The 11,310-nt window shown below is 39.8% G+C and overlaps 1 pseudogene; it reads left to right on the forward strand.

The window, feature by feature from the left end:
* The first annotated feature begins 1,169 nt into the window (after positions 1 to 1,169).
* On the forward strand, positions 1,170 to 1,288 carry LOC142441537 (5S ribosomal RNA; annotated as a pseudogene).
* Positions 1,289 to 11,310: the final 10,022 nt, after the last annotated feature.

Here is an 11,310-nt window from a genome sequence, read left to right on the forward strand (position 1 = left end):
TAGATAGATAGATAGATAGATAGATAGATAGATAGATAGATAGATAGATAGAGTGATAGATAGATTGATAGATAGATGATGAAAGGAATAGAGGACGATGGGGAGGTGTTCCATGACCAGATAAGATCAAGAGCTCCATCCATGTGTTGTTTGAATGAGTAGCTGTACTCTTTGTAGGAACCATCAATATGTTCTAGAATTAAAGTCATTTGGTTTATGCAAAAACATCAGTTAAAATTTTTCTTATGAAACACTTGGGGTCAACCTCACCTCTGAAACCTTTAACATTGACCTTTTTAGGTTAAAATGACCTTTTAGGTTAAAATTTCTGCATAATTTGAAGAAGAAAAATTTAGATCTTTAAAATATTTATTAAAATTGCTATGATGTATTCTATTTTCAGTATTTTAAATTGCCCTCATATGTGTGCCTTGTCAATTTTCTTTTTGATTTCCACTCTTCTAATCTCTTGCTTCCCATTCCAAAAAGATAAGCCCACTGCCATCTAGTGGATTCTAACTCATAAATATCCTCTAGGACAGAGAATAATTGCTTCTTTGAGTTGCCAAATCTTTAAATCTATAAAGCACAGTGATTGGTGGATTCTAACCACTGATCGTCAATGTGCAACCAGCCAGCCCTCCGTGGGTCCACATACAGCTTCCTTCGAACGTCCCATAATACTGAAATGTTTTTCAACTACTTCTTACATTTTCTAATTTATTGTGTCTTTTCTGTGTCCAAATTCTTCTCACATTTAAAAGTAGGATGTTAAATTATTGAATTGGGAAAAGCGAATAGCTAAAAATATAGTTGAACACCACAACTAAGAAAGAGCTGATGTGGTCTATCCAATGCAGTTTTCCAAACCAGTGCTCCAAATCACACCAAGATCAGACCTAAAAGCCAAGACAGAGAGAAAAAAGAAAAAGGGGTTGCTTGGGTGTGTTATCTGTTCTGTCCCCAATTGGAGCTTGCCATTAAAAGTAAATCCCCACATTCTCAGTGCTTCCCCTGGCAAAACAATTTTGTGGAATTTAATCTCTGAGATATAGTAATATTTAGAGAAGGTAAGAAGCAATTGATTCTGGGAGGAGTGTCTGGGAAGAGGGGACATTTCCTAGTGGCAAAATGTATGTCTATTATCGTCCTGCAAGATGAATCCTTCAGTCTACAGCCATACCACCCAGAACGCGCCCTATCTCGTCTGATCTCCGAAGCTAAGCAGGGTCTGGCCTGGTTAGTACTTGGATGGGAGACCGCCTGGGAATACCAGGTGCTGTAGGCTTAAAATAAAAAAAAACAATAAAAAAAGAAAACAAACGAAAAGATGAATACTTCAGGGCTCCCACTGGATGCTTGTTACTGAAGAAAGGGAATGGAGATGGAGTATCCTGGGTTTAAGGATAATGCCAGGATAAACTGGTCCTACAACTGGATGGGGAGAGTTCTGCTTTGTTGGGGCACATATGTCTTGGATACATGCAAGAGTATACTCCCCCAAAAAAACTGGAATATTTTTAAAAACTATGTACTTAATTTTTGTTTTTTGCAAACAACCTTATCACTTTCAAAGTACTCACCATTACACTTAATACATTCGTCAAATCTGTGACACTGTTCTTGGAAAAATGTTTCTTTTTTTAATAAATCTTTTTATTGATGCTCATACAACTCTTATCACAATCCATACATACATCAATTGAGCAAAGCACCCTTATACATCCGTTGCACTCGTCATTCTCGAAATTCGCTTTCCACTTGGGAATACATGTTTCAAACTCATCTGTTTGGATGGCAGACAGCATCTCTGTTGTGTTTTTCTTCACACTTCTATGTCATCATCAAAGTACTGTCGTTTCATAGCCCTCTTCATTAGCAGACCCAAAAGAAGCTGTGCTGAGCGAGGTCAGGTGAATAAGGCGTATTGGCAAGATGTTTTTTTGCCAAAAACCGGTGCACTGAGATGGCTATGTGAGCAAGTACATTGTCTTGGTGGCAAAACAAGCCCCCATATGCCACAAATCAGGCTTCTTTTTTCACACATTGTCATGCAACTTTTTCAGAACCTCTAAATTGCTTGATTAATAGTCTGACCTGGTGGAACAAATTCCAAATGCACTGAGTCAACATTTTCATCTATTCAGGAAGTTGGCTAACGTCCAGAATGAGGTTTGGCATCAATCAACATTTCAATTTTCTTGAAATGAGAAAACCACTCTCCTTGTACGCTGTGTTCAACATCACAACAGTTTCTGTGTCATTTTTCCTGAGCAGGAACCAAAATTGCAGAGCTGTTTGTTGTTCTCTTAAATTGGCCATCTGTCTCTCACACACACACACAAATATCACACACACACAAAAACGAGTTTTAATTGAAACTGCTTTTACGAAAAAAATAAAAATCAATGTGACCAGAGAGAACCTTCCCAGGCAATGCCATTGGGTGCACTAACTCTGAGCGAGTTGCTCAATGCTTTCCTAGCAGGAAAAGTGAACATTGGGAAAACTCCACTCTGCCCAGCACAACCCCAAGTTTTTTTTTTTTGTGGTACTGCTTCCTATATGTTCTGATATCTGTACGGAGTTAACATATACATGAATTCCTTTGTCTGGTTCCCGTGATGCAAGGGAGCCAGCGCTTCTTCCTCTGACTGTTTAGGCCTATAAATATATCCAACATGAGCTATTATAAGAGGTGTTAGCTAACAGATTAAATGTAGATTTTAGTGGGGCAATAAAAAGGGATCTAGCTGATGTAGGCACTATGTAAAATAACAAGAGGAATCATTCTGTAATTTATATGCATCTTATCTTTTAAAGAGTAGTAGCAAGTCCTCTTATTGCTCACAGGTCCAGTTATTTCCCCTTTATCTCATAAGTTTTCATATTGTACTGTGTGGAAAGGTTGCACCCTGGAACAGGTATCCAGCTGGTTATTCTGGGGACCTTAATGACGATGGGTGTGAAAAGTATGATAATATAAAGACCTCCCCACTGTGAAAATATTTGGGATGTTTTATCTCATCCAATGAAATACAGAAAAAGGAATATTTTAGTTCCAGAACAGAAAACCACTGTGTTTGAGAGTGAATCTGTCCCAGAACAAAGTAAGGCTTTGGCAAAACAAAGTATATTGAGATGCATCCCACATTTATTACTCTTAAATGCTGAATTACACACTAGGCTCCCTCCCTTTTCATGACTAGTAGGATGGGAGTATTATAAGAGGAGGTATGTGTTAGACAGGGTTCTCTAGAGAGATAAAACCAGATTGCTGATAATTATATATTTATTTATATAGATATATAATACAAGAAATGAACAGTTAAATCATAAAGCCATATAAATGGCTCAGTGCGACTCTCCCATGAGAGCGTTGTGAGACCCTGGCAGTCGTTCAAGTCTTGAAGGCTGCCAGGTAGTCCTCTGTTGAGAGAGCTAGGCTATCCCAGCACAGGCAGCAAAACAGCAAAGCAGGTCACCAACTGTCAGCCAGGTTGCCAACTGTCAGTCCCCAGCTCAAGAGATGTAAATTCAATTGTGTGGTCTTACAGCAACACAGTCCACAGGCTAGGCTTCCCACAGGTAGTGTAACCTGTAAATCGAGGCACAGAACAAGCAAAGCAGCCGCACATTGGTCTGGTGATCAAAGAGCGAGAGACAAGAAAGGCAACCCCCATAGAGCCATTTATCTTTCCTCCCTTCAATTAACCCCACTTCTGTTTATCGGCCAGGCTGGCACAGTAGACTATCTCAAGGTACTAGCCCCTAGCACCCTATGCTCTAGCAGTGTGTCCATCATAGCTTGATCTGCCTTGCCATTTTGCACTCATTGGAACTTACAAGCTCTGAGTTCAGAGGGGTTGGCTCTGTGATGAAAGGAGCCTTTAGGGAGACTTGGACCCAACATCTGAGGGCTGCATGGAATGAAGAGTTAGGTTTTTATGCCAATAATGATGGGGATCCTTAAGCCTGGGTTTCCAATCTTCATTGTACAACCTCAGATCAACACACCCCATTTCTGATGAGGCCTAATAGTACCTGGTCCCTGAAAACTCTTTCTCCAATCTGCTTCTCCTTGTCGGTGACTTCTGAAATGTGTAAAACATGTATAATCCACTAAAATGATCATTTGAGAGTTGGAAAATTCTTATAAGATCCACTAAGTAAATCTCCCTTGATTCCATCTGTTCCAAAGCTGGTGATAAAAAGCAGCCTGATATAAGGCCTCACTTTTCTTTGGAAATGGCATCTGCACACTGCCGTCAAGTCAATTCCAGCTCACGGCAACCCCAGAGGGCAGGGAAAACTGTAAAAGAGAAAGCCCCTCCTTCTCCAAAAGAGTGGCAGCAGTCCAACACATAACTGAAGGAACAGGGCTGCTTGGCAACGTTTAAATAGAAAGCCACCATAACAGATCTCAGCACTGTTGTGAGGGTGATATCTTAAATGAATGATGAGTCACTGAGTAATCCGTTCGCCATAGCCTGACAAACACAACACATTTGCATGTAAATCCTTTGGGATGAGTACAAATTGCAGATACATCCTTTAAGGGGAAGAAGGAGTATAGAGAGGTGCTATGGTAGATGGCTGCTCCAGGCCTAAATTAATACTCCCAACCCCAGCATGTTTCAGAGACAGAAGAATTCCTGGTATTGTGTAGTGGGCCTGTAAGATGGTTGTGGGTGAAACTGCCAGATCTGGTTGTTTATCTGGTAGTCACACAGTATTACAGGCCTGAGGAAATTTGGGACATCTAAAATAGTCAGGACAACCTTGAGGATGCTAAGCTGACCACATCTGACGAATGCCTTTCCACCAAATAGGCAGTTGGTTAAGTTATGGTGTCTTTTCATGTGATTCCTTAGAAGGTGCCTTTGCCTCCTGATGAACATCTAGGTATCTGGACCAGAGAAAGCAACACTTCCTTCTTCTTTAGTGTCTGGCAAGCCTGGACACTCATACTGAATTATCCCTGCTGAGCCAAGTAAAGGTTGGGAAGGAAAAAAAAAAAAGAATAAGAGACAAGAAAAAATATCAAAGAGTAGGTTAATTCCCAAAGTGAATTTTATTCGCTCTGATCTGTTGAATGGCTTAACTGCTCAGTGTTTATGAATCACAAAGCACCAGACATTACTAGAAGCTGAGTCAAGGTTTTGAAGTCTCCTCTATCAGTTCTTCCACTACCTCGAAAGAATGTGGATCAGGGACAGCATTTACAGCAGAGTCAGAGAAATGAATTGAATGGAACAAGTGAGTTTATTGATGAAGTATTTTGAGGTACACCACCAAAGGATCCCCAACAAATTTGAAGGCCTCATACAATGACGAGCCATGTTTTTTATTCCACTAATGGTGGACCTCCACTATAGGATGTGTTTGTGTGTGTGTGTGCACATCTTCTGCTATTGGTTGACTTTCTCTGTATATGTCCAGGTACTTACATCCTTGAACCCTGGCTCAATTCTGCCAGTATGGAGATAGTGTGAACATTCCTTCTCATCGGCCCCTTTTCACTAACTGTAATAAGGAAATGTGTCTTATCTGCCCTTTACCTTTCTCTGTGCTGGAGAAACATGGGAATGTATTACTCCACCTCCCTTTATGTTAGGATACACATTCTGGCCCCCTTTTATTGTTTCCCTTTCCCCCCTTTTTTCAGTTCTGTCTGGCTAAAATATGATATTGAAGGAAGAAGTCCAAGTGGCACTAAGGTCATTATTTAAAAACAAAAACCCAGGAATTGACAGATATGTTAGACCGGGTTGACTAGAGACACAAATCCAGAGACACACACATCTGTATAAGAAAGAGCTATTTATCAGAAAGTAATTGAATATGAAGGGAACATCCCAGCCCAGTCCAGATCAAGTCCATAAGTCAAATACTAGTTCATAAATCTCTCTTCAGACTCATACAGCTACATGGAATGATGCAGAATGCAGGAAGATCACAGGTCACTGGGTGATAGTCCTGTGGATCCAGTGACCATGGACACATCTCAGGGCGGGCGCAGGTCTCTGCCACACAGCTTGCTCAGGTTTCAGTGTAGCTCCACTAACTCTCTGAGGGTAGCTCCTCAACAGGAAGGTGAAGCAGAGAGAGAGGAAGTTCCCAGAATCCTCATGAGAAGGTCATGCCCACTAGGCGGCATCATCAGACTGTGACCTAATTGACAGGCTAAACTCCACTCTTTCACTCTTAATATCCTCAGGTTGACTAGAGATTATGTAACTACCACAGTGGAATAATAATTGAAATGTTGCAACAAACTAATGGAGTATTAGAACTCAATAGTCTATACAAGAAATTTGAAGACAGTTACCTGACCAACAGACAGGGAAAAATCCCTACTTGTGCCTATTATGGAGAAAAATGACGTTATAAACATGGAAATTATCAAACAATAAAACTAATATCAAAGGAAAGTAATATTTTGTTGAAGACAATTCTGAAATAGCTAGAGGGGAGATAATAGGAATTCAGGCCTAATACAGAAGAGGACATGGAATGAGGAATATCATTGCTGATCTCAGATGGATCCTGGCTGAAAAAAAATACTAGATGATGGTTCCTTGTGTGATCTACATTTACTATGCAAAGGCATTAACCTGTGTGGATCAGAATAATCTATGGGCAACATTGCAAAGAACATAATGTCTAGAACACTTCATTGTGCTCATGTGGATCTGGTTCAAAACCCAAATATACTACACAGAGCAAAAGCCAGTTATTTGAACTGCATAAGGAAATGTTACATTGTGTAAAATCAGGATATATGTGTGTCATGGATATATTCTTTCACTATACATATTCAGTTTGTAGGCTGAGAAAACAATTCAAGAAACTTGACCATACGAAGAAGAACCTGGCATCAGGATTGAAGAGAGGCTTATTAACAACCTGCGATATGCAGATGACACAAACTTGGAGACAGATTCTTAGGAAGGAAAGTGAAGGCTAATTATGAACAGCATATGAATGAGATATATTCCAGCATCCTACGACAACATCTCATAGCATAAGGGTAGATTCTTGGACAAGGTGTGGAATCTGTAGTGTTACAGTAGGTTAATCGAGTTGGAGAGTGGTCCAACTGACAAAGATGTAGGACTCCAGCTTCAGTGTGTATTAAACTCAATATAAAGAAAATCATCATTCTCACAAATGGATCAATAGACATTATAGTAAATGGAGAAAAAATTGAAATGATAAATGATCTAATTTTGCTTACTTTCATAAATAATGCATTTCATTAGGCAAATCTTCCATATAAATGCTCTTAAAAATGTTGAAGACCAAAGATAATCACTTTGAGGACCAAGGTGTTCCTGACCCAAGCCAAGACTTGCATCATGTGCATATGAAATCTGGAAAATGAATACGGATGGATGTGCTTGGATGATGGTACTGGTGAAGCATGTTGAAGGTACAGCGGGCTTCCAGAAGAATGCACACATCTGTCTTGGAAGAAGGGCAGTCAGAATATTCCTTATCAGTGAGGATGGCAAGATTTTGTCTCACATACTCTGGGCAGGCTATCGGGAGACACCAGTCTGCAGAAAGGGACATTGTGCTTGGTTAAGGGGAAGCACAGTAAAAGTAGAAGTAAAAAGAGGGCCCTTAACAAGCTGGATTAACACAATGTGGCTGCAACAATGTGCTGAAACAAAACCAAAATTGTGAGATTTCAGCAGGAAAGGGAAATGTTTGTCCTATTTGACGTCGGGACACTATCAGTCAAGCCATTAGACTTCACCTAACAACAACAATATAGCCAGTGAAGAAAAAGTTAGTTTTGGTGCCAAATTTAATCTAGTTCTTATACCTATCACAACACAGACCTTGAATAGAGTTTATCCTCCTCAATGACTTTGGACCCAGACTTGCCGTTAATTATATAAACATTTTTAAAGGGTAAAACCTTTGTTGTTATATTGTCATTAGTATAATCTCTGGTTTCTCAGCTTGTTTTCACAGCCCTGTTATTCCGTATAGTTTCAAATTTTTCCTGAAAGTATAGTTATCTCATTTGAACAGGCAATGTTTATTTATGTTCCCTTATTTCAGAGAGAGATGAAAAGGTGAAAATTGAAACGACTTTCAAACTAGAGGGAAAAATGAATTTCAATCCTTAACCATTTGTTGACATTTGATGTTTAATTGTCAGTCTCATATTATGTCTTAGTTTGTACTATTTGGAACAAAAAGATTCCAATCTCCATCAACTCAGTGACCACAGAATTTAAGCAAATCCTTTATGTGCTTAAATTATGGAAATGCTAACTTTCTTTTTCTTTAGTTGGCTGACAAAATTCAGCCAACTGTTTATCATAGGGACAAATGACATTTGCTGATGCCTCATTATATAATACAGGATTTAGAATAGACCCCACCTTAAAATTTGTAAATGTGTACCTATTAGAGTTAGCAAGTGGATCAAACTGTACTGCTGCAGTCGAGTGTATGCACAAGCTCAGGTTATTCAAACTGTTGACTGATCCCTTCAATCTTTTCATTTTTTGTTTTTTCTGACAGAATTCTGTAAGTATAAAACCTGGAATTCCTAAAAAAAAAATCTATAAATCCCTGGGACTAATGAAGTCCCTACAATCTTTCTATAGTTTAGATTTTTTTCCACTCCAGTAAGTTTACAGTTTTGCATTTCCACAGTCATTTTACACCATTTATAAGTTTGTTGTAGTTCGATGCCTTCTGGGTTTCTTGGTTGCGGGGAAACTATGTCACAGATGTTTCAAATACCAGCCCCAATGAACAGGTTTCTGCAGTGCTTCCAGAATAGGAAAAGACTCCGAGGACTAAGCTGCTCACTTCTGAGGAATCAGCCACTGAAGACAAATTAATAAGAGCAGAAATGGTCAGATTCTGAAAACCTCATGAGTAGCAATAGAACATTGTAAGATATCATGGCGGCAGCACCCCTCTGGTCAGGAGGCTCTCAAAATATATCTGAGGAAGAATTGTCTTCGCAAAGTGGAATCAACCACAATGACTAAGATGGAGTAAAGTCTCCAGGATCTTCATCTGCTGATGAGGCATCACTCAAAGTGAGAAGAAGCAACTGTACACATTGATTAATGATTAGAATTTGGAATCTATGAAGTTTGAATCTAGTGTTACTGGGGGCAGCTTAAGGTCTGAACTTCTTTACACCTCGGTCCTGGTCCCAGTTCACAATCAAGATTTCAGGCAAGGGACAAAATTCAGACCTGAGTCATAGAAAAGGGTTGGACAGAGAAAGTGAGATCATTGAAGAGGACAATTAGGGGAGGAACATTCCAAAGGGTCACTAGCTAGTCTAATGGCCTGGTAAATTATAGAACAGAGCCTGTTATTCTGGTAATGATGAGCCTCCCACCATTGGAAATGGTTCTCTGTAGTGTGTCTCCTCTCTTAAGGCATTTGCTTCCTGGTCCTTGCATCCCTGCACCCCAGATTTCATGCTATGCCTTTTTTTTTTCAGATCCAAAGACATTCAGTCATTGTGGGCATGGTATGATCATCCTGTCTCCATCCAGCCTTTTCCCTATATCTTGTCTCTCCCTTTGATAAGGGAATGTGACTTACCTTCACATCTCCTGTCTTTGGGCTGAAGAGATATGGGGAAACACATCTTCATCTCTCATATGTGTTAGGATTCCTGCCATCATCAATTGTTTTGCTTTTTCCCATTGGGAAAATTAGCAGTCATTGAAAATAACATGAAACGATAAAGATCGATAACCTCGGTAATAGTGAGCTGAAACAGATTGCTATTTTCCATACTGAGTCAGAGAGTCATATGGTTTACTGCACTGGGAATGATGAATCAAAAGGAATCATGTCACATTGATCATTTATAAGGAAAAATGATCATTTATAAGGAAAATTCATTATCTATCTTGAAGTGCAATGTTGTCTGCGATAGAATATCTACATAAAAGGAAAAACAATCAATACAATTATTATTCACATTTATGCACCAACCACAAAAGCTACTGATAAAGAAATTGAAGCATTTACTTCAATCTAAAATTAATCAAAAGTACAATCAAGATGCATTGGTACAGACTGAAAGTCTAAAGGTATAACTGATGGTGGGGGTGGAGGTGGGGTGGCACTACGCGGCTCTATCCCTGACAGCAGGAATCTCATTGGGGACTTTTAGGATGCTCAACTTCAGACACGAATGCTGAAGACTAAAGGAGTGTGTGTGTTGTTAGGTACGCAGGACTGGGATACGGAGCCCTGAAAGAAAGGGCGCCTGGGTTGATAATTTATAACACATCCTCTCTCTGTTTAACAGTGATACTTGTTTGCTCTATTCCAGGTTCCCTATTTGACTTGTGACTATCCATACATTGGTTGTGTTTTCTTTCTCTTTTTGTGTTTATCTATACAAGATAGTCAGTATAGGCAATCTACTGGACTGACTGTTGGGGTTCTTGAGGGGCATGGGAGGAGAGGGGGCAGAGATGAGCAGGGAGACAACAATGACGGATACAGGGAAATAGTAAGTGTTCTAAAAATGATGGTGAGGAGGGTGTTGCTTTTCTTGTCATGATTTATCTATTGAATTATATCTGAGAGAAATTATTGATTGGTGAATGATGGGTAAACATAATAGGTGGCAGGTGGAGGGGTAGAAAAGAGGAAAGAAGAAAACATATATATATATATCCTAAAACTGAGAATTGCACTGGGCTGAGCAGAGCTTTTATAGTATGCATTTTGCCCACCAGGCGAGTATCCAGCTATATGCTCTGAGTTAGTGCACCTAATGGCATCACCTGGGAATGGTTTCTCTGGTTACAGTGATTTTTTTTTTCATAAAAGTAGTTTTGCTTGAAACTTTTTTTTTTAATGTGATGGCTGATTTAAGAGAACAATGTGCACCTGTGTGTTAGTCTGGGTACTTTAGAGAAACAAATCCAGAGAAACTCATGTATAAGAGAGAGTTTTATATAAAGGTTAAGTGCACATCACGCAAACACCCCAACCCAGTGTTTCCCAGGCCCACAAGTCGAACATAAACCCATATGTCCTACACCAATTCACAAAGTCCTCCTCCATCTCACAAAACTGACACAATGATGCCAACTGCAGGAGGAAATCTTAGTCAGTAAATGTGTAAACATCTCAGCGCTGGCAGGGTCTCCACATGGCTACTCCAGCACCCAGGGCTGCATCGAGGTAGGTCCATGCGGTTTCTCCTAGGGGATATCTTGCAGGAAATCAACCTTGCCTGCTGAAGCAGGGAACTGGATAAGGCATCTGCACCCTGGTCTGACTATCACAAAGCAT

This window comes from Tenrec ecaudatus, chromosome 2, assembly GCF_050624435.1.
Source record: "Tenrec ecaudatus isolate mTenEca1 chromosome 2, mTenEca1.hap1, whole genome shotgun sequence".
Classification (NCBI taxonomy): domain Eukaryota; kingdom Metazoa; phylum Chordata; class Mammalia; order Afrosoricida; family Tenrecidae; genus Tenrec; species Tenrec ecaudatus.